Source organism: Salmo trutta, unplaced genomic scaffold (genome assembly GCF_901001165.1).
Source record: "Salmo trutta unplaced genomic scaffold, fSalTru1.1, whole genome shotgun sequence".
In the NCBI taxonomy this organism is placed as follows: domain Eukaryota; kingdom Metazoa; phylum Chordata; class Actinopteri; order Salmoniformes; family Salmonidae; genus Salmo; species Salmo trutta.
In genome coordinates this window covers 2,101,683-2,125,223 of record NW_021822911.1, presented here as the reverse complement: position 1 = coordinate 2,125,223, position 23,541 = coordinate 2,101,683, and the positions used below count along the sequence as shown (strand labels likewise).

The following is a 23,541-nucleotide window of genomic DNA, read 5'->3' as shown; positions in this document are numbered from 1 at the left end:
ACTTATTTCCGTCTTTCATTCGACATCCCAGTATTGCTCCGCAAACTTCCTTTATTCCTCTCAGCAATTCCATCGTTGTTATTTTCCCTTCTCCACTTATTTCCACGTTCACCGTCAGTTCCTTCTCATATGTTCTTTTTTTCAGTTCTTCGTTTAACATTCTGATTTCACTGTTGTCCTTTCTCGTCGTCGTTTGTATTCTTGATGTCGAAGCCATGTTGTCCGTCCGGTTATTTTAAGCAATATCCCCCAAACAGCTCACGCTGATGGGGGACAATAGCAAAAAAGTTTCACAGAAACTTCACTACAGTCACTCACAAACTTATAAACTTATAAAGCAAATAGACCTCCAAAAACAACGATATTCTCTCTCAAGCACTCAGACACCTGCTTCTCTTCCACTTCCTGAAACTCCAAAAAGGGGCGTGTGAAGCGAACGTGATAACCACTACACTACAGAAACTGCTGCTACAATTATCTGCAAGGAGTAAACCGAATTTTACAGATATTCATGGCACGTATTCGAATTTCCAAAATACAGAATTTATGAAAATAACTTTTCTCTGTTAGAAGTACAGTACCTACTGCACGTGTCAAATAGCACTGTTTCCACCCGGGTTCGAACCGAGGACCTTTCGCGTGTAAAGCGAACATGATAACCACTACACTACAGAAACTGCTGCTTGATTTTTCTGCAAGGAGTAAACCGAATTTTACAGATATTCATGGCACGTATTCGAATTTCCAAAATAAGGCATCAATGAAATTCTCTGTTACCGCTATAGTACTTCTTGAATGTGTCAATGAGCGTTGTTTCCGCCCGGTTTCGAACCAGGGACCTTTCGCGTGTGAAGCAAATGTGATAACCACTACACTACAGAAACTGCTGCTACAATTATCTTGCATGGAGTAAACCGAATTTTACTGATAAACATGGCACGTGATCAAATTTCCAAAATTAGGTATTTATGAAAATAACTATTCTCTGTTAAAAGTAAAGTACCTACTGCACGTGTTAAAGAGCACTGTTTCCGCCCGGTTTCGATCCGAGGACCTTTCGCGTGTTAAGCGAACGTGATAACCACTACACTACAGAAACTGCTTCTACAATTAGCTGCAAGGAGTAAACCGAATTTTACAGATATTCATGGAACGTATTCAAATTTCCAAAGTAAGGGATTCATGAACTTCTCTGTGGTACTTATTGAATGTGTCGATGAGCGTTGTTTCCGCCTGGTTTCGAACCGGGGACCTTTCGCGTGTGAAGCAAACGTGATAACCACTACACTACAGAAACTGCTGCTTGATATTTCTGCAAGGAGTAAACCAAATTTTACAGATATTCATGGCACGTATTCGAATTTCAAAAATAAGGCATTAATGAAATTCTATTTTACCGCGAAAGTAATTCTTGAATGTATCAATGAGGGTTGTTTTCACCTGGTTTCGAACCAGGGACCTTTTGCGTGTGAAGCTAACGTCATAACCACTACACTACAGAAACTGCTGCTACAATTAGCTGCAAGGAGTAAACTGAATTTTACTGATATTCATGGCACGTGTTAAAATTTCCAAAATTAGGTATTTATGAAAATAACTATTCTCTGTTAAAAGTAAAGTACCTACTGTACGTGTTAAAGAGCACTGTTTCCTCCCGGTTTCGATCCGAGGACCTTTCGCGTGTTAAGCGAACGTGATAACCACTACACTACAGAAACTGCTTCTACAATTAGCTGCAAGGAGTAAACCGAATTTTACAGATATTCATGGCACGTATTCGAATTTCCAAAATAAGGCATGAACGAAATTCTCTGTTACCGCTATAGTACTTCTTGAATGTGTCAATTAGCATTGTTTCCACCCGGTTTCAAACCAGGGACCTTTAGCGTGTGAATCAAACGTGATAACCACTACACTACAGAAACTGCTGCTTGATTTTTCTGCAAGGAGTAAACCGAATTTTACAGATATTCATGGCACGTATTCAAATTTCCAAAATAAGGCATTAATGAAATTCTATGTTACCGTACTTCTTGAATGTGTCAATGAGCGTTGTTTTCGCCCGGTTTCGAACCAGGGACCTTTTGCGTGTGAAGCAAACGTGATAACCACTACACCACAGAAACTAGTACTGCAATTAGCTGCAAGGAGTAAACCGAATTTTAAAGATATTCATGGCACGTATTCGAATTTCCAAAATAAGGGATTAAAGAAATTCTCTGTTACCACTATGGTACTTCTTCAATGTGTCAATGAGCGTTGTTTCCGCCTGGTTTCGAACCAGGGACCTTTCGCGTGTGAAGCAAACATGATAACCACTACACTACAGAAACTGCTGCTACAGTTATTGCAAGGAGTAAACTGAATTTTACTGATATTCATGGCACGCGTTCAAATTTCCAAAATTAGGTATTTATGAAAATAACTATTCTCTGTTAAAAGTATAGTACCTACTGCACATGTCAAAGAGCACTGTTTCCACCCGGTTTCGAACCGAGGACCTTTCGCTTCCTCGGTTCGACGTGATAACCACTAGACTACAGAAACTGCTGCTACAATTAACTGCAAGGAGTAAACCGAATTTTACAGATATTCATGGCACGTATTCGAATTTCCAAAATAAGTCATTAATGAATTTCTCTGTTATCACTATGATACTTCTTGAACGTGTCAATTAGCGTTGTTTCCGCCTGGTTTCGAACCAGGGACCTTTCGCGTGTGAAGCAAACGTGATTTTTTCTTTTTTTTTTTTTTTTTTTATTATCAAAAATGTTTGTTTACAATATTTACAGTACAATCTACTGTTTACAGTACAATCCACAGAGAACAATACAGAAGACACTAGACTAACAGAAGCTGGTGAACAATTCACCCCCTATCAAATTCAAGGGACCCAATGAAAAACAAAGTAAATATCAAAACAGTGCTTTCAAAAATTATAAGTGATACCTCCACTCTCCTCTCGTGAAATTAACCCACTCCCTTCAACAAAAGATTCATCAAAATGTTCCATCCCATAATTAAACAACATATCTATGTGTTTACTGAACAGGGCTATAAAGATACTCCACACCTGAACCCTCTTTCTGTCAAAAGAAACATAATTCCTCCTACAAAAAATAGCATACCTCACAAAACTCAAAACCATATTCAACAAACACACATTAACACCCTCACATTTACCAGACACTCCAAATAACAAAAGTTCCTCCCACGCATACTTTTTCACGAAATCTCCCCCCCAGTTTCTACATAACATTTCCTTAACTTTACAAAAAAAATATTTTAAATCCTCACATTCTATAAACAAATGCATTAGAGTTTCTGGGAAACGTCCACATACATCGCATTCCCTTTCTATCTCACCATTAATTTGCTTTAACACCACCTTTGTAAATATTCTATTATGTCTTAATTTGAAATCATTATTTTCACACTCCTTACTATTATATTTTACATTTAAATTTTCCCATATCTTTTTTTCATCTAATTCCGGAAAAACTACTTTCCAAAATTTCTCAGCAGCCGGCCTTCTACACACTTTTCCTACCATTATTCTATACAATCTTTTCACTGGTATACTAGATAAATGTACTTTCTTCTTACTGCTACCAATGAACAAATTAGGAAATACAAATAAATCTTCTCTTTCAACTTCACTATTTATTAAATCAACCCATTCTCTTGGTATACTATTCTTTATCTTGTTATACATATTATTCACTGTTCCCCTTCCCACCTCTTCATCCCATTCATTGATTATGTCAAAAATAGCTTCCCCAGGTAAAAACCCTGGAATTACCTCATATGTATAATCTTTTATTTGCCGTAGACCTGCACTCATAAATACTTTATTATACAAAACTTTTTCTTTGTTCTTGATTTTCTCATTCAGAAATATAGGTTGATTCATAATCAGGTCAATATGTCCACATTCATAATATACATTTGGCAACAACTCTGCCCATGCATTTAGCACCTCTTTATAAAAATCTGGTACCTTTTCAAACATTGCCCTTTTAAGCCCCATCAATAAACCATTATCCTCACAACCACCACTCTCCTCTAAGTAGACTTTAAAGAAGTGTTTCCAGCCATAATCTTCACTGTCATACAAATATTTCTTTACTGTTTTTATCCTAATAGCTTTTCTTTTGACATCTAAATCTACAAGTTTTAAACCTCCATCCACATAGTCAGCAATCAATGTTTTCTGAGCTATTCTCACTCCTTTACCATCCCATATAAAATTTGACACCACATTATTCAATTCATTTAGGACCCACTCCGGCATGTCCAGGACTCCCAAAACATACACAAATTTGGATAATACCAAAGCATTTGCAACAATTACTTTCCCTTGTAACTTAAGTTTTCTATTTTTCCAGAAATTCAACGTTAGCTTGACTTTATTAAGGATCCCAGTCCAAGTTATATCTTTTGCCTCTTTCTCCTTTACACCAATGTTTACTCCCAGCACTTTAATAAAATCCTTTGCGCTCTTGAATGGAATCTCACACCCTTTTACATTGATATCCCCAACAAACATTATTTCAGTCTTCTCTATATTAACTTTAGCACCCGATGCCTTGCCATATATATCTATGATTTCCATAATGCTTCCAATACTTTCTATATCCTTCACAGTACAAGTAGTGTCATCAGCGTACTGATGTACAACACTGACACCACCACCTGGGATTCCAACACCCCTTACTTCTTTATTACTATTTATCAATGTAGCTAACGGTTCTGTAGAAACACTGTACAGCAGAGCTGACAAAGGACAGCCCTGCCTTACTGACCTCTCCACAGGGAAAGTATCTGTTAACACTCCGTTACATTTCACACAACTTTTAGCCCCACTATACAACAGGTTGATCCAAGATACAAACTTTGGCCCAAACCCAAACCTCTCCATAGTTTGTAATAAAAAGCTGTGCTCCACTCTATCAAAAGCTTTGTTAAAATCCAAACTTAAAACTATACCACCTTCATTTTTCATTTGATTAACAACATCCCTAATTGTACAAATTACATCTGCAATATCTCTTCCAGGTATGCCGTAGGCTTGTGTTGATTCAATAATACTCCCAATCACCTTTTTCATCCTATTCGCTAACACTTTAGTCAGTATCTTATAGTCCGAATTTAGAAGGCTAATAGGCCTATAATTTTCTAACTTTAATCTACTGCCCCTATTTTTGAATAAGATCGTTAACATTCCAGTTGACATAGACTCAGGGATTTCCTTATTCTCTTCCATATAATGAAACACCCTCACTAAAATGGGTGCCAAAATATCTACAAAGACTTTATAGAACTCATTTGTTAAACCGTCCAAACCCGGACTTTTATTACCTTGCGTGCTAACAATTGCTTCCTTGATTTCCATAATCGAAATCTCTTCATCACACATCATTCTCTCTGCCTGCGATACTTTGGCACTAATTGTATCCAACACTTTTACAACACACACTTTCTCTACATCATTCTTTTTGTAAAGATTTCTGTAAAAGTTTTCAACTGTCTCTAAGATCCCAACAAAATCGTTTACCTTTACACCTCTTTCATCTTCCAACTCTACAATGTAACTCTTAGTTTGTTTTCTTTTTTCCAGACCCAAAAAAAAGGATGTACATTTCTCTCCCTCCAAAGCGTACTGTGCCCTGCTCCTAACAATAGCACCCAAACATTTCTTTTTTTCATAACTACCCAGCTCTGCATGGATTTTCAAATAATTCACAACATCATAGTCTGGATCCGTATCAGCCTTTTCAAGTTCATGCAACATCCTATTCCTAAGCATTATTTCTTTCTGCTTATCTAACCGGTTATGATTTTTTGCGTACCTAATACTCCTATTTTTTACTTTTGCTTTCACTTCCTCCCACCATAAACACACATTCTCTTTTAACAGTACATTAGACATTTCATCATTAATACATTCAACAATTTCATTTCTATATTCTTCTTCCTTTAACAGACTGGCATTTAAACACCATACACCTCCCCCTCTCCTCTCCACACCAAAACCCATTTCAAATGACATTACTGCATGATCACTATATGCTGTAAAGGTATATGACACCTTCTTAACATTCTGCACCAATTCTTGTTTTGCTAGACATAAATCAATTCTGCTTTGTTTTAATTCCTTTAGAACCACCTGCCTTCTAGAGAATACTCTTCTGTTTGGATTTTCAGCCCTCCATATATCTACTAGATTCTCCTCATTCATAAGTTTCCATAATGCATTTCTAGAAGAGTCATATCTGAATTTAGCACAACTAGAGGCATCCATTCTACTACACCTCACATTAAAATCTCCTATCAGTATACAGTTTTCTGAGCACAGTGTTTTTAATTTGTGAAACATTTCTCTCCTTTCAGATTCAATATTTGAAGCATAAACATTAATTAAACGAAAAACTACATTTTGAACTTCAAATTCAATCACAATAAGTCTACCATCATTGTCAGCATATATTTGTTTTACATTCTGCACCACATCATTTTTTATCAAAATAGCCACACCACATGTTTTATCTCCTCCATGACTACAAAAAATTAAATCAGACCATTTACTCTTAATCTCCTGCATTTTGGATTCTGTCCAATTGGTCTCTTGAAAACACAACATGTCTGCCTTAACAGACACTAATACCTGCTCAAATTTTCTCATGTTTCTCAAACTGTTACCGTTTAGGGATGCGACTGTAATCATTATTAATGTTTGCAGAAGTATAATCAGAGTCAAACAAGTCCTTTCAAATCCTACTTTTTCTTTTTTCCAAATCCCATCATCTCCCTGGTTTTCGACAATGACCTCTTATTTTTTACAAACAACTGAAGATCCTCACCATCTATTTCATCATCCGTCTCTTTATTTGGATTTTTGGGGGGAGCGGCTGTGAAGCCTTTTGAAAAGTGCGCTTTAACAGTGCCCGTGACTTCAGTGGACCCAACCCACTCTTTGGTGTAATTCTCACACAGGCTTAAAGCTGGCTCAGGCACCTGAGAAGCACCTTGCACCATCTCCACCTGTGTATGTATTTCACCCATCATGTGCTGCTGTTCCACCTTGTCAGCAGCAGAGACTAAAACCCCGTCTCGTGCTTTGCCATAAGACATTACAGGCTCTTCAAGCTTATCTGCCATTGTCTCTGGAGTCACACTCTCCATGTCACTCTCATCCTCTCTCTCCATCGGCACACTCCCCTCCCCTTCCTCAGACGTGAGGTCCATTGTTTGCAAAAGTAAGTGATCTTCTCCCTTATTACAGCTACATCTAACTTTGGGTCTGTCACACATTTTGCACACATTTCCTATGTTCCGACATTCTCTGGCATAATGCCCTTGTTCACTACATTTGTGGCATGTGAATTCCGGACATTCCTTTAGTATGTGCCCCGGCTGAATACATAATCTACATACCTTCACTTGATTGTCGTGGATTACACGAAAATATTCAAATCCCTCGACAGTGTTAAATTTAGTAGAATATGGCAAGGATTGCACATTGTCTGTAAACTTTACCTTGCAAAATCTCGTCCCATCTACAATGTCCGTTCCTGGCCACATCCTCCTCTTGATTGGCGTGGTCGCCTTCACATTCCAGCCTTTTAGTTTCTCTTCTATCTCCTCATCCGTAATGTATGCGGGCAAGTTCAAAAAGGACACCACCAGCTCATCGTTCCCTAATTCTTTAGCCATGATTTGACAGTTCTTTATCTTTAGCCCGTCTATTAGTCTTTCTTTTCCATTTACATGAGACATTGTTATTTCATACTTATTTCCGTCTTTCATTCGACATCCCAGTATTGCTCCGCAAACTTCCTTTATTCCTCTCAGCAATTCCATCGTTGTTATTTTCCCTTCTCCACTTATTTCCACGTTCACCGTCAGTTCCTTCTCATATGTTCTTTTTTTCAGTTCTTCGTTTAACATTCTGATTTCACTGTTGTCCTTTCTCGTCGTCGTTTGTATTCTTGATGTCGAAGCCATGTTGTCCGTCCGGTTATTTTAAGCAATATCCCCCAAACAGCTCACGCTGATGGGGGACAATAGCAAAAAAGTTTCACAGAAACTTCACTACAGTCACTCACAAACTTATAAACTTATAAAGCAAATAGACCTCCAAAAACAACGATATTCTCTCTCAAGCACTCAGACACCTGCTTCTCTTCCACTTCCTGAAACTCCAAAAAGGGGCGTGTGAAGCGAACGTGATAACCACTACACTACAGAAACTGCTGCTACAATTATCTGCAAGGAGTAAACCGAATTTTACAGATATTCATGGCACGTATTCGAATTTCCAAAATACAGAATTTATGAAAATAACTTTTCTCTGTTAGAAGTACAGTACCTACTGCACGTGTCAAATAGCACTGTTTCCACCCGGGTTCGAACCGAGGACCTTTCGCGTGTAAAGCGAACATGATAACCACTACACTACAGAAACTGCTGCTTGATTTTTCTGCAAGGAGTAAACCGAATTTTACAGATATTCATGGCACGTATTCGAATTTCCAAAATAAGGCATCAATGAAATTCTCTGTTACCGCTATAGTACTTCTTGAATGTGTCAATGAGCGTTGTTTCCGCCCGGTTTCGAACCAGGGACCTTTCGCGTGTGAAGCAAATGTGATAACCACTACACTACAGAAACTGCTGCTACAATTATCTTGCATGGAGTAAACCGAATTTTACTGATAAACATGGCACGTGATCAAATTTCCAAAATTAGGTATTTATGAAAATAACTATTCTCTGTTAAAAGTAAAGTACCTACTGCACGTGTTAAAGAGCACTGTTTCCGCCCGGTTTCGATCCGAGGACCTTTCGCGTGTTAAGCGAACGTGATAACCACTACACTACAGAAACTGCTTCTACAATTAGCTGCAAGGAGTAAACCGAATTTTACAGATATTCATGGAACGTATTCAAATTTCCAAAGTAAGGGATTCATGAACTTCTCTGTGGTACTTATTGAATGTGTCGATGAGCGTTGTTTCCGCCTGGTTTCGAACCGGGGACCTTTCGCGTGTGAAGCAAACGTGATAACCACTACACTACAGAAACTGCTGCTTGATATTTCTGCAAGGAGTAAACCAAATTTTACAGATATTCATGGCACGTATTCGAATTTACAAAATACAGAATATATGAAAATAACTTTTCTCTGTTAAAAGTACAGTACATACTGCACATGTCAAAGAGCACTGTTTCCACCAGGTTTTGAACCGAGGACCTTTCGCATGTTAAGCGAACGTGATAACCACTACACTACAGAAACTGCTGCTACATTTTGCTACAAGGAGTAACCCGATTTTGACTGATATTCATGGCACGTATTCAAACTTCCAAAAAACAGAATTTATGAAATTAACTTTTCTCTGTTAAAAGTACAGTACCTTACTGGACGTGTCAAAGAGCACTGTTTCCACCCGGTTTCGAACCGAGGACCTTTCGCGTGTTAAGCGAACGTGATAACCACTACACTACAGAAACTGCTGCTACATTTTGCTACAAGGAGTAAACCGAATTTTACAGATATTCATGGCACGTATTCGAATTTCCAATATAAGGCATTAATGAATTTCTCTGTTACCGCTATAGTACTTCTTGATTGTGTCAATGAGCGTTGTTTCCGCCTGGTTTCGAACCAGGGACCTTTCGCGTGTGAAGCAAACATGATAACCACTACAATACAGAAACTGCTGCTATAGTTTTTGCAAGGAGTAAACCGAATTTTACTGATATTCATGGCACGTGTTGAAATTTCCAAAATAAGGTATTTATGAAAATAAATATTCTCTGTTAAAAGTATAGTACCTACAGCACATGTCAAAGAACACTGTTTCCACCCGGTTTCGAACCGAGGACCTTTCGCGTCCTCGGTTCGAAGTGATAACCACTAGACTACAGAAACTGCTGCTACAATTAGCTGCAAGGAGTAAACCGAATTGTACCGATATTAATGGCACGTATTCGAATTTCAAAAATACAGAATTTATGAAAATAACTATTCTCTGTTAAAAGTACAGTACCTACTGCATGTGTCAAAGATCACTGTTTTCGCCCGGTTTCAAACCGAGGACCTTTCGCGTGTAAAGAGAATGTGATAACCACTACATTACAGAAACTGCTGCTACAATTAGCTGCAAGGAGTAAACCAAATTTTAAAGATATTCATGGCAGGTATTCGAATTTCCAAAATAAGGCACTAATGAAATTCTCTGTTACTGCTATAGTACTTCTTGAATGTGTCAATGAGCGTTTTCAGTTTCGAACCAGGGACTTTTCACGTGTGAAGCAAACGTGATAACCACTACACTACAGAAACTGCTGCTACAATTATCTGCAAGGAGTAAACTGAATTTTACAGATATTCATGGCATGCGTTCAAATTTCCAAAATTAGGCATTTATGAAAAAAACTATTCTCTGTTAAAAGTACAGTACCTACTGCACGTGTCAAATAGCACTGTTTCCACCAGGTTTCGAACCGAGGACCTTTCGCATGTAAAGGGAACGTGATAACCACTACACTACAGAAACTGCTGCTTGATTTTTCTGCAAGGAGTAAACCGAATTTTACAGATATTCATGGCACGTATTTGAATTTCCAAAATAAGGCATTAATGAAATTCTCTGTTACCGCTATAGTACTTCTTGAATGTGTCAATGAGCGTTGTTTCCGACCGGTTTCGAACCAAAGACTTTTCGCATGTGAAGCAAACATGATAACCACTACACTACAGAAACTGCTGCTACATTTAGCTACGAGGAGGAAACCGAATTTTACTGATATTCATGGCACGTATTCAAATTTCCAAAATACAGAATTTATGAAAATAACTTTTCTCTTTTAAAAGTACAGTACCTTACTGGACGTGTCAAAGACCACTGTTTCCACCCGGTTTCGAACCGAGGACCTTTCGCGTATTAAGCAAATGTGATAAACACTACACTACAGAAACTGCTGCTACATTTTGCTACAAGGAGTAAACCGAATTTTACAGATATTCATGGCACGTATTCGAATTTCCAAAATAAGGCATTAATGAAATTCTCTGTTACCGCTATAGTACTTCTTGAATGTGTCAATGAGCATTGTATACGCTGGTTTCGAACCAGGGACCTTTCGCGTGTGAAGCAAACATGATAACCACTACACTACAGAAACTGCTGCTACAGTTATTGCAAGGAGTAAACCGAATTTTACTGATATTCATGGCACGCGTTCAAATTTCCAAAATTAGGTATTTATGAAAATAACTATTCTCTGTTAAAAGTATAGTACTTACTGCACATGTCAAAGAGCACTGTTTCCACCCGGTTTCGAACCTAGGACCTTTCGCTTCCTCGGTTCGACGTGATAACCACTAGACTACAGAAACTGCTGCTACAATTAACTGCAAGGAGTAAACCGAATTTTACCGATATTCATGGCACGTATTCGAATTTCCAAAATAATACATTAATGAATTTCTCTGTTATCACTATGATACTTCTTGAACGTGTCAATTAGCGTTGTTTCCGCCTGGTTTCGAACCAGGGACCTTTCGCGTGTGAAGCGAAAGTGATAACCACTACACTACAGAAACTGCTGCTGCATTTAGCAACAAGGAGTAAACCGAATTTTACAGATATTCATGGCACGTATTCGAATTTCCAAAATACAGAATTTATGAAAATAACTATTCTCTGTTAAACGTATAGTGCCTACTGCACGTGTCAAAGAGCATTGTTTCCACCCGGTTTCGAACCGAGGACCTTTCGCGTGTAAAGCGAATGTGATAACCACGACAGTACAGAAACTGCTGGTACAATTAACTGCAAGGAGTAAACCGAATTTTAAAGATATTCATGGCAGGTATTCGAATTTCCAAAATAAGGGATTCATGAAATTCTCTGTGGTACTAATTGAATGTGTTAATGAGCTTTGTTTCCGCGTGGTTTCGAACCAGGGACCTTTCGCGTGTGAAGCGAACGTGATTTTTTTTTTTTTTTTTTTTTTATTATCAAAAATGTTTGTTTACAATATTTACAGTACAATCTACTGTTTACAGTACAATCCACAGAGAACAATACAGAAGACACTAGACTAACAGAAGCTGGTGAACAATTCACCCCCTATCAAATTCAAGGGACCCAATGAAAAACAAAGTAAATATCAAAACAGTGCTTTCAAAAATTGTAAGTGATACCTCCACTCTCCTCTCGTGAAATTAACCCACTCCCTTCAACAAAAGATTCATCAAAATGTTCCATCCCATAATTAAACAACATATCTATGTGTTTACTGAACAGTGCTATAAAGATACTCCACACCTGAACCCTCTTTCTGTCAAAAGAAACATAATTCCTCCTACAAAAAATAGCATACCTCACAAAACTCAAAACCATATTCAACAAACACACATTAACACCCTCACATTTACCAGACACTCCAAATAACAAAAGTTCCTCCCACGCATACTTTTTCACGAAATCTCCCCCCCAGTTTCTACATAACATTTCCTTAACTTTACAAAAAAAATATTTTAAATCCTCACATTCTATAAACAAATGCATTAGAGTTTCCGGGAAACGTCCACATACATCGCATTCTCTTTCTATCTCACCATTAATTTGCTTTAACACCACCTTTGTAAATATTCTATTATGTCTTAATTTGAAATCATTATTTTCACACTCCTTACTATTATATTTTACATTTAAATTTTCCCATATCTTTTTTTCATCTAATTCCGGAAAAACTACTTTCCAAAATTTCTCAGCAGCCGGCCTTCTACACACTTTTCCTACCATTATTCTATACAATCTTTTCACTGGTATACTAGATAAATGTACTTTCTTCTTACTGCTACCAATGAACAAATTAGGAAATACAAATAAATCTTCTCTTTCAACTTCACTATTTATTAAATCAACCCATTCTCTTGGTATACTATTCTTTATCTTGTTATACATATTATTCACTGTTCCCCTTCCCACCTCTTCATCCCATTCATTGATTATGTCAAAAATAGCTTCCCCAGGTAAAAACCCTGGAATTACCTCATATGTATAATCTTTTATTTGCCGTAGACCTGCACTCATAAATACTTTATTATACAAAACTTTTTCTTTGTTCTTGATTTTCTCATTCAGAAATATAGGTTGATTCATAATCAGGTCAATATGTCCACATTCATAATATACATTAGGCAACAACTCTGCCCATGCATTTAGCACCTCTTTATAAAAATCTGGTACCTTTTCAAACATTGCCCTTTTAAGCCCCATCAATAAACCATTATCCTCACAACCACCACTCTCCTCTAAGTAGACTTTAAAGAAGTGTTTCCAGCCATAATCTTCACTGTCATACAAATATTTCTTTACTGTTTTTATCCTAATAGCTTTTCTTTTGACATCTAAATCTACAAGTTTTAAACCTCCATCCACATAGTCAGCAATCAATGTTTTCTGAGCTATTCTCACTCCTTTACCATCCCATATAACATTTGACACCACATTATTCAATTCATTTAGGACCCACTCCGGCATGTCCAGGACTCCCAAAACATACACAAATTTGGATAATACCAAAGCATTTGCAACAATTACTTTCCCTTGTAACTTAAGTTTTCTATTTTTCCAGAAATTCAACGTTAGCTTGACTTTATTAAGGATCCCAGTCCAAGTTATATCTTTTGCCTCTTTCTCCTTTACACCAATGTTTACTCCCAGCACTTTAATAAAATCCTTTGCGCTCTTGAATGGAATCTCACACCCTTTTACATTGATATCCCCAACAAACATTATTTCAGTCTTCTCTATATTAACTTTAGCACCCGATGCCTTGCCATATATATCTATGATTTCCATAATGCTTCCAATACTTTCTATATCCTTCACAGTACAAGTAGTGTCATCAGCGTACTGATGTACAACACTGACACCACCACCTGGGATTCCAACACCCCTTACTACTTTATTACTATTTATCAATGTAGCTAACGGTTCTGTAGAAACACTGTACAGCAGAGCTGACAAAGGACAGCCCTGCCTTACTGACCTCTCCACAGGGAAAGTATCTGTTAACACTCCGTTACATTTCACACAACTTTTAGCCCCACTATACAACAGGTTGATCCAAGATACAAACTTTGGCCCAAACCCAAACCTCTCCATAGTTTGTAATAAAAAGCTGTGCTCCACTCTATCAAAAGCTTTGTTAAAATCCAAACTTAAAACTATACCACCTTCATTTTTCATTTGATTAACAACATCCCTAATTGTACAAATTACATCTGCAATATCTCTTCCAGGTATGCCGTAGGCTTGTGTTGATTCAATAATACTCCCAATCACCTTTTTCATCCTATTCGCTAACACTTTAGTCAGTATCTTATAGTCCGAATTTAGAAGGCTAATAGGCCTATAATTTTCTAACTTTAATCTACTGCCCCTATTTTTGAATAAGATCGTTAACATTCCAGTTGACATAGACTCAGGGATTTCCTTATTCTCTTCCATATAATGAAACACCCTCACTAAAATGGGTGCCAAAATATCTACAAAGACTTTATAGAACTCATTTGTTAAACCGTCCAAACCCGGACTTTTATTACCTTGCGTGCTAACAATCGCTTCCTTGATTTCCATAATCGAAATCTCTTCATCACACATCATTCTCTCTGCCCGCGATACTTTGGCACTAATTGTATCCAACACTTTTACAACACACACTTTATCTACATCATTCTTTTTGTAAAGATTTCTGTAAAAGTTTTCAACTGTCTCTAAGATCCCAACAAAATCGTTTACCTTTACACCTCTTTCATCTTCCAACTCTACAATGTAACTCTTAGTTTGTTTTCTTTTTTCCAGACCCAAAAAAAGGATGTACATTTCTCTCCCTCCAAAGCGTACTGTGCCCTGCTCCTAACAATAGCACCCAAACATTTCTTTTTTTCATAACTACCCAGCTCTGCATGGATTTTCAAATAATTCACAACATCATAGTCTGGATCCGTATCAGCCTTTTCAAGTTCATGCAACATCCTATTCCTAAGCATTATTTCTTTCTGCTTATCTAACCGGTTATGATTTTTTGCGTACCTAATACTCCTATTTTTTACTTTTACTTTCACTTCCTCCCACCATAAACACACATTCTCTTTTAACAGTACATTAGACATTTCATCATTAATACATTCAACAATTTCATTTCTATATCCTTCCTCCTTTAACAGACTGGCATTTAAACACCATACACCTCCCCCTCTCCTCTCCACACCAAAACCCATTTCAAATGACATTACTGCATGATCACTATATGCTGTAAAGGTATATGACACCTTGTATATGTATATGAAACAATTCTTGTTTTGCTAGACATAAATCAATTCTGCTTTGTTTTAATTCCTTTAGAACCACCTGCCTTCTAGAGAATACTCTTCTGTTTGGATTTTCAGCCCTCCATATATCTACTAGATTCTCCTCATTCATAAGTTTCCATAATGCATTTCTAGAAGAGTCATATCTGAATTTAGCACAACTAGAGGCATCCATTCTACTACACCTCACATTAAAATCAGTATACAGTTTTCTGAGCACAGTGTTTTTAATTTGTGAAACATTTCTCTCCTTTCAGATTCAATATTTGAAGCATAAACATTAATTAAACGAAAAACTACATTTTGAACTTCAAATTCATTTACAATAAGTCTACCATCATTGTCAGCATATATTTGTTTTACATTCTGCACCACATAATTTTTTATCAAAATAGCCACACCACATGTTTTATCTCCTCCATGACTACAAAAAATTAAATCAGACCATTTACTCTTAATCTCCTGCATTTTGGATTCTGTCCAATTGGTCTCTTGAAAACACAACATGTCTGCCTTAACAGACACTAATACCTGCTCAAATTTTCTCAAACTGTTACCGTTTAGGGATGTGACTGTAATCATTATTAATGTTTGCAGAAGTATAATCAGAGTCAAACAAGTCCTTTCAAATCCTACTTTTCCAAATCCCATCATCTCCCTGGTTTTCGACAATGACCTCTTATTTTTTACAAACAACTGAAGATCCTCACCATCTATTTCATCATCCGTCTCTTTATTTGGATTTTTGGGGGGAGCGGCTGTGAAGCCTTTTGAAAAGTGCACTTTAACAGTGCCCGTGACTTCAGTGGACCCAACCCACTCTTTGGTGTAATTCTCACACAGGCTTAAAGCTGGCTCAGGCACCTGAGAAGCACCTTGCACCATCTCCAGCTGTGTATGTATTTCACCCATCATGTCAGCAGCAGAGACTAAAACCCCGTCTCGTGCTTTGCCATAAGACATTACAGGCTCTTCAAGCTTATCTGCCATTGTCTCTGGAGTCACACTCTCCATGTCACTCTCATCCTCTCTCTCCATCGGCACACTCCCCTCCCCTTCCTCAGACGTGAGGTCCATTGTTTGCAAAAGTAAGTGATCTTCTCCCTTATTACAGCTACATCTAACTTTGGGTCTGTCACACATTTTGCACACATTTCCTATGTTCCGACATTCTCTGGCATAATGCCCTTGTTCACTACATTTGTGGCATGTGAATTCCGGACATTCCTTTAGTATGTGCCCCGGCTGAATACATAATCTACATACCTTCACTTGATTGTCGTGGATTACACGAAAATATTCAAATCCCTCGACAGTGTTAAATTTAGTAGAATATGGCAAGGATTGCACATTGTCTGTAAACTTTACCTTGCAAAATCTCATCCCATCTACAATGTCCGTTCCTGGCCACATCCTCCTCTTGATTGGCGTGGTCGCCTTCACATTCCAGCCTTTTAGTTTCTCTTCTATCTCCTCATCTGTAATGTATGCGGGCAAGTTCAAAAAGGACACCACTAGCTCATCGTTCCCTAATTCTTTAGCCATGATTTGACAGTTCTTTATCTTTAGCCCGTCTATTAGTCTTTCTTTTCCATTTACATGAGACATTGTTATTTCATACTTATTTCCGTCTTTCATTCGACATCCCAGTATTGCTCCGCAAACTTCCTTTATTCCTCTCAGCAATTCCATCGTTGTTATTTTCCCTTCTCCACTTATTTCCACGTTCACCGTCAGTTCCTTCTCATATGTTCTTTTTTTCAGTTCTTCGTTTAACATTCTGATTTCACTGTTGTCCTTTCTCGTCGTCGTTTGTATTCTTGATGTCGAAGCCATGTTGTCCGTCCGGTTATTTTAAGCAATATCCCCCAAACAGCTCACGCTGATGGGGGACAATAGCAAAAAAGTTTCACAGAAACTTCACTACAGTCACTCACAAACTTATAAACTTATAAAGCAAATAGACCTCCAAAAACAACGATATTCTCTCTCAAGCACTCAGACACCTGCTTCTCTTCCACTTCCTGAAACTCCAAAAAGGGGCGTGTGAAGCGAACGTGATAACCACTACACTACAGAAACTGCTGCTACAATTATCTGCAAGGAGTAAACCGAATTTTACAGATATTCATGGCACGTATTCGAATTTCCAAAATACAGAATTATGAAAATAACTTTTCTCTGTTAGAAGTACAGTACCTACTGCACGTGTCAAATAGCACTGTTTCCACCCGGGTTCGAACCGAGGACCTTTCGCGTGTAAAGCGAACATGATAACCACTACACTACAGAAACTGCTGCTTGATTTTTCTGCAAGGAGTAAACCGAATTTTACAGATATTCATGGCACGTATTCGAATTTCCAAATAAGGCATCAATGAAATTCTCTGTTACCGCTATAGTACTTCTTGAATGTGTCAATGAGCGTTGTTTCCGCCCGGTTTCGAACCAGGGACCTTTCGCGTGTGAAGCAAATGTGATAACCACTACACTACAGAAACTGCTGCTACAATTATCTTGCATGGAGTTAAACCGAATTTTACTGATAAACATGGCACGTGATCAAATTTCCAAAATTAGGTATTTATGAAAATAACTATTCTCTGTTAAAAGTAAAGTACCTACTGCACGTGTTAAAGAGCACTGTTTCCGCCCGGTTTCGATCCGAGGACCTTTCGCGTGTTAAGCGAACGTGATAACCACTACACTACAGAAACTGCTTCTACAATTAGCTGCAAGGAGTAAACCGAATTTTACAGATATTCATGGAACGTATTCAAATTTCCAAAGTAAGGGATTCATGAACTTCTCTGTGGTACTTATTGAATGTGTCGATGAGCGTTGTTTCCGCCTGGTTTCGAACCGGGGACCTTTCGCGTGTGAAGCAAACGTGATAACCACTACACTACAGAAACTGCTGCTTGATATTTCTGCAAGGAGTAAACCAAATTTTACAGATATTCATGGCACGTATTCGAATTTACAAAATACAGAATATATGAAAATAACTTTTCTCTGTTAAAAGTACAGTACATACTGCACATGTCAAAGAGCACTGTTTCCACCAGGTTTTGAACCGAGGACCTTTCGCATGTTAAGCGAACGTGATAACCACTACACTACAGAAACTGCTGCTACATTTTGCTACAAGGAGTAACCCGATTTTGACTGATATTCATGGCACGTATTCAAACTTCCAAAAAACAGAATTTATGAAATTAACTTTTCTCTGTTAAAAGTACAGTACCTTACTGGACGTGTCAAAGAGCACTGTTTCCACCCGGTTTCGAACCGAGGACCTTTCGCGTGTTAAGCGAACGTGATAACCACTACACTACAGAAACTGCTGCTACATTTTGCTACAAGGAGTAAACCGAATTTTACAGATATTCATGGCACGTATTCGAATTTCCAATATAAGGCATTAATGAATTTCTCTGTTACCGCTATAGTACTTCTTGATTGTGTCAATGAGCGTTGTTTCCGCCTGGTTTCGAACCAGGGACCTTTCGCGTGTGAAGCAAACATGATAACCACTACAATACAGAAACTGCTGCTATAGTTTTTGCAAGGAGTAAACCGAATTTTACTGATATTCATGGCACGTGTTGAAATTTCCAAAATAAGGTATTTATGAAAATAAATATTCTCTGTTAAAAGTATAGTACCTACAGCACATGTCAAAGAACACTGTTTCCACCCGGTTTCGAACCGAGGACCTTTCGCGTCCTCGGTTCGAAGTGATAACCACTAGACTACAGAAACTGCTGCTACAATTAGCTGCAAGGAGTAAACCGAATTGTACCGATATTAATGGCACGTATTCGAATTTCAAAAATACAGAATTTATGAAAATAACTATTCTCTGTTAAAAGTACAGTACCTACTGCATGTGTCAAGATCACTGTTTTCGCCCGGTTTCAAACCGAGGACCTTTCGCGTGTAAAGAGAATGTGATAACCACTACATTACAGAAACTGCTGCTACAATTAGCTGCAAGGAGTAAACCAAATTTTAAAGATATTCATGGCAGGTATTCGAATTTCCAAAATAAGGCACTAATGAAATTCTCTGTTACTGCTATAGTACTTCTTGAATGTGTCAATGAGCGTTTTCAGTTTCGAACCAGGGACTTTTCACGTGTGAAGCAAACGTGATAACCACTACACTACAGAAACTGCTGCTACAATTATCTGCAAGGAGTAAACTGAATTTTACAGATATTCATGGCATGCGTTCAAATTTCCAAAATTAGGCATTTATGAAAAAAACTATTCTCTGTTAAAAGTACAGTACCTACTGCACGTGTCAAATAGCACTGTTTCCACCAGGTTTCGAACCGAGGACCTTTCGCATGTAAAGGGAACGTGATAACCACTACACTACAGAAACTGCTGCTTGATTTTTCTGCAAGGAGTAAACCGAATTTTACAGATATTCATGGCACGTATTTGAATTTCCAAAATAAGGCATTAATGAAATTCTCTGTTACCGCTATAGTACTTCTTGAATGTGTCAATGAGCGTTGTTTCCGACCGGTTTCGAACCAAAGACTTTTCGCATGTGAAGCAAACATGATAACCACTACACTACAGAAACTGCTGCTACATTTAGCTACGAGGAGGAAACCGAATTTTACTGATATTCATGGCACGTATTCAAATTTCCAAAATACAGAATTTATGAAAATAACTTTTCTCTTTTAAAAGTACAGTACCTTACTGGACGTGTCAAAGACCACTGTTTCCACCCGGTTTCGAACCGAGGACCTTTCGCGTATTAAGCAAATGTGATAAACACTACACTACAGAAACTGCTGCTACATTTTGCTACAAGGAGTAAACCGAATTTTACAGATATTCATGGCACGTATTCGAATTTCCAAAATAAGGCATTAATGAAATTCTCTGTTACCGCTATAGTACTTCTTGAATGTGTCAATGAGCATTGTATACGCTGGTTTCGAACCAGGGACCTTTCGCGTGTGAAGCAAACATGATAACCACTACACTACAGAAACTGCTGCTACAGTTATTGCAAGGAGTAAACCGAATTTTACTGATATTCATGGCACGCGTTCAAATTTCCAAAATTAGGTATTTATGAAAATAACTATTCTCTGTTAAAAGTATAGTACTTACTGCACATGTCAAAGAGCACTGTTTCCACCCGGTTTCGAACCTAGGACCTTTCGCTTCCTCGGTTCGACGTGATAACCACTAGACTACAGAAACTGCTGCTACAATTAACTGCAAGGAGTAAACCGAATTTTACCGATATTCATGGCACGTATTCGAATTTCCAAAATAATACATTAATGAATTTCTCTGTTATCACTATGATACTTCTTGAACGTGTCAATTAGCGTTGTTTCCGCCTGGTTTCGAACCAGGGACCTTTCGCGTGTGAAGCGAAAGTGATAACCACTACACTACAGAAACTGCTGCTGCATTTAGCAACAAGGAGTAAACCGAATTTTACAGATATTCATGGCACGTATTCGAATTTCCAAAATACAGAATTTATGAAAATAACTATTCTCTGTTAAACGTATAGTGCCTACTGCACGTGTCAAAGAGCATTGTTTCCACCCGGTTTCGAACCGAGGACCTTTCGCGTGTAAAGCGAATGTGATAACCACGACAGTACAGAAACTGCTGGTACAATTAACTGCAAGGAGTAAACCGAATTTTAAAGATATTCATGGCAGGTATTCGAATTTCCAAAATAAGGGATTCATGAAATTCTCTGTGGTACTAATTGAATGTGTTAATGAGCTTTGTTTCCGCGTGGTTTCGAACCAGGGACCTTTCGCGTGTGAAGCGAACGTGATTTTTTTTTTTTTTTTTTTTTTATTATCAAAAATGTTTGTTTACAATATTTACAGTACAATCTACTGTTTACAGTACAATCCACAGAGAACAATACAGAAGACACTAGACTAACAGAAGCTGGTGAACAATTCACCCCCTATCAAATTCAAGGGACCCAATGAAAAACAAAGTAAATATCAAAACAGTGCTTTCAAAAATTGTAAGTGATACCTCCACTCTCCTCTCGTGAAATTAACCCACTCCCTTCAACAAAAGATTCATCAAAATGTTCCATCCCATAATTAAACAACATATCTATGTGTTTACTGAACAGTGCTATAAAGATACTCCACACCTGAACCCTCTTTCTGTCAAAAGAAACATAATTCCTCCTACAAAAAATAGCATACCTCACAAAACTCAAAACCATATTCAACAAACACACATTAACACCCTCACATTTACCAGACACTCCAAATAACAAAAGTTCCTCCCACGCATACTTTTTCACGAAATCTCCCCCCCAGTTTCTACATAACATTTCCTTAACTTTACAAAAAAAATATTTTAAATCCTCACATTCTATAAACAAATGCATTAGAGTTTCCGGGAAACGTCCACATACATCGCATTCTCTTTCTATCTCACCATTAATTTGCTTTAACACCACCTTTGTAAATATTCTATTATGTCTTAATTTGAAATCATTATTTTCACACTCCTTACTATTATATTTTACATTTAAATTTTCCCATATCTTTTTTTCATCTAATTCCGGAAAAACTACTTTCCAAAATTTCTCAGCAGCCGGCCTTCTACACACTTTTCCTACCATTATTCTATACAATCTTTTCACTGGTATACTAGATAAATGTACTTTCTTCTTACTGCTACCAATGAACAAATTAGGAAATACAAATAAATCTTCTCTTTCAACTTCACTATTTATTAAATCAACCCATTCTCTTGGTATACTATTCTTTATCTTGTTATACATATTATTCACTGTTCCCCTTCCCACCTCTTCATCCCATTCATTGATTATGTCAAAAATAGCTTCCCCAGGTAAAAACCCTGGAATTACCTCATATGTATAATCTTTTATTTGCCGTAGACCTGCACTCATAAATACTTTATTATACAAAACTTTTTCTTTGTTCTTGATTTTCTCATTCAGAAATATAGGTTGATTCATAATCAGGTCAATATGTCCACATTCATAATATACATTAGGCAACAACTCTGCCCATGCATTTAGCACCTCTTTATAAAAATCTGGTACCTTTTCAAACATTGCCCTTTTAAGCCCCATCAATAAACCATTATCCTCACAACCACCACTCTCCTCTAAGTAGACTTTAAAGAAGTGTTTCCAGCCATAATCTTCACTGTCATACAAATATTTCTTTACTGTTTTTATCCTAATAGCTTTTCTTTTGACATCTAAATCTACAAGTTTTAAACCTCCATCCACATAGTCAGCAATCAATGTTTTCTGAGCTATTCTCACTCCTTTACCATCCCATATAACATTTGACACCACATTATTCAATTCATTTAGGACCCACTCCGGCATGTCCAGGACTCCCAAAACATACACAAATTTGGATAATACCAAAGCATTTGCAACAATTACTTTCCCTTGTAACTTAAGTTTTCTATTTTTCCAGAAATTCAACGTTAGCTTGACTTTATTAAGGATCCCAGTCCAAGTTATATCTTTTGCCTCTTTCTCCTTTACACCAATGTTTACTCCCAGCACTTTAATAAAATCCTTTGCGCTCTTGAATGGAATCTCACACCCTTTTACATTGATATCCCCAACAAACATTATTTCAGTCTTCTCTATATTAACTTTAGCACCCGATGCCTTGCCATATATATCTATGATTTCCATAATGCTTCCAATACTTTCTATATCCTTCACAGTACAAGTAGTGTCATCAGCGTACTGATGTACAACACTGACACCACCACCTGGGATTCCAACACCCCTTACTACTTTATTACTATTTATCAATGTAGCTAACGGTTCTGTAGAAACACTGTACAGCAGAGCTGACAAAGGACAGCCCTGCCTTACTGACCTCTCCACAGGGAAAGTATCTGTTAACACTCCGTTACATTTCACACAACTTTTAGCCCCACTATACAACAGGTTGATCCAAGATACAAACTTTGGCCCAAACCCAAACCTCTCCATAGTTTGTAATAAAAAGCTGTGCTCCACTCTATCAAAAGCTTTGTTAAAATCCAAACTTAAAACTATACCACCTTCATTTTTCATTTGATTAACAACATCCCTAATTGTACAAATTACATCTGCAATAT

General features: G+C 37.5%; 14 non-coding genes across 14 annotated transcripts; all 14 read right to left on the bottom strand.

Annotated features, from left to right (window-relative positions):
• Window positions 1–604: 604 nt before the first annotated feature.
• On the bottom strand, window positions 605–677 carry trnav-uac (transfer RNA valine (anticodon UAC)). The gene has a single exon. It is a non-coding gene; the product is annotated as a tRNA-Val (tRNA).
• Window positions 678–1,026: 349 nt separating this feature from the next.
• Window positions 1,027–1,099, bottom strand: trnav-aac (transfer RNA valine (anticodon AAC)). Its single transcript has one exon. It is a non-coding gene; the product is annotated as a tRNA-Val (tRNA).
• Window positions 1,100–2,053: 954 nt separating this feature from the next.
• trnav-cac (transfer RNA valine (anticodon CAC)) lies at window positions 2,054–2,126 on the bottom strand. Its single transcript has one exon. It is a non-coding gene; the product is annotated as a tRNA-Val (tRNA).
• Window positions 2,127–2,260: 134 nt separating this feature from the next.
• Window positions 2,261–2,333, bottom strand: trnav-cac (transfer RNA valine (anticodon CAC)). Its single transcript has one exon. It is a non-coding gene; the product is annotated as a tRNA-Val (tRNA).
• A 6,061-nt stretch (window positions 2,334–8,394) lies between these two features.
• Window positions 8,395–8,467, bottom strand: trnav-uac (transfer RNA valine (anticodon UAC)). Its single transcript has one exon. It is a non-coding gene; the product is annotated as a tRNA-Val (tRNA).
• A 349-nt stretch (window positions 8,468–8,816) lies between these two features.
• Window positions 8,817–8,889, bottom strand: trnav-aac (transfer RNA valine (anticodon AAC)). The gene has a single exon. It is a non-coding gene; the product is annotated as a tRNA-Val (tRNA).
• Window positions 8,890–9,443: 554 nt separating this feature from the next.
• trnav-aac (transfer RNA valine (anticodon AAC)) lies at window positions 9,444–9,516 on the bottom strand. The gene has a single exon. It is a non-coding gene; the product is annotated as a tRNA-Val (tRNA).
• Window positions 9,517–10,914: 1,398 nt separating this feature from the next.
• trnai-aau (transfer RNA isoleucine (anticodon AAU)) lies at window positions 10,915–10,987 on the bottom strand. Its single transcript has one exon. It is a non-coding gene; the product is annotated as a tRNA-Ile (tRNA).
• Window positions 10,988–11,541: 554 nt separating this feature from the next.
• trnav-cac (transfer RNA valine (anticodon CAC)) lies at window positions 11,542–11,614 on the bottom strand. Its single transcript has one exon. It is a non-coding gene; the product is annotated as a tRNA-Val (tRNA).
• A 6,005-nt stretch (window positions 11,615–17,619) lies between these two features.
• trnav-uac (transfer RNA valine (anticodon UAC)) lies at window positions 17,620–17,692 on the bottom strand. Its single transcript has one exon. It is a non-coding gene; the product is annotated as a tRNA-Val (tRNA).
• Window positions 17,693–18,041: 349 nt separating this feature from the next.
• Window positions 18,042–18,114, bottom strand: trnav-aac (transfer RNA valine (anticodon AAC)). Its single transcript has one exon. It is a non-coding gene; the product is annotated as a tRNA-Val (tRNA).
• A 554-nt stretch (window positions 18,115–18,668) lies between these two features.
• On the bottom strand, window positions 18,669–18,741 carry trnav-aac (transfer RNA valine (anticodon AAC)). Its single transcript has one exon. It is a non-coding gene; the product is annotated as a tRNA-Val (tRNA).
• A 1,397-nt stretch (window positions 18,742–20,138) lies between these two features.
• On the bottom strand, window positions 20,139–20,211 carry trnai-aau (transfer RNA isoleucine (anticodon AAU)). Its single transcript has one exon. It is a non-coding gene; the product is annotated as a tRNA-Ile (tRNA).
• Window positions 20,212–20,765: 554 nt separating this feature from the next.
• trnav-cac (transfer RNA valine (anticodon CAC)) lies at window positions 20,766–20,838 on the bottom strand. Its single transcript has one exon. It is a non-coding gene; the product is annotated as a tRNA-Val (tRNA).
• Window positions 20,839–23,541: the final 2,703 nt, after the last annotated feature.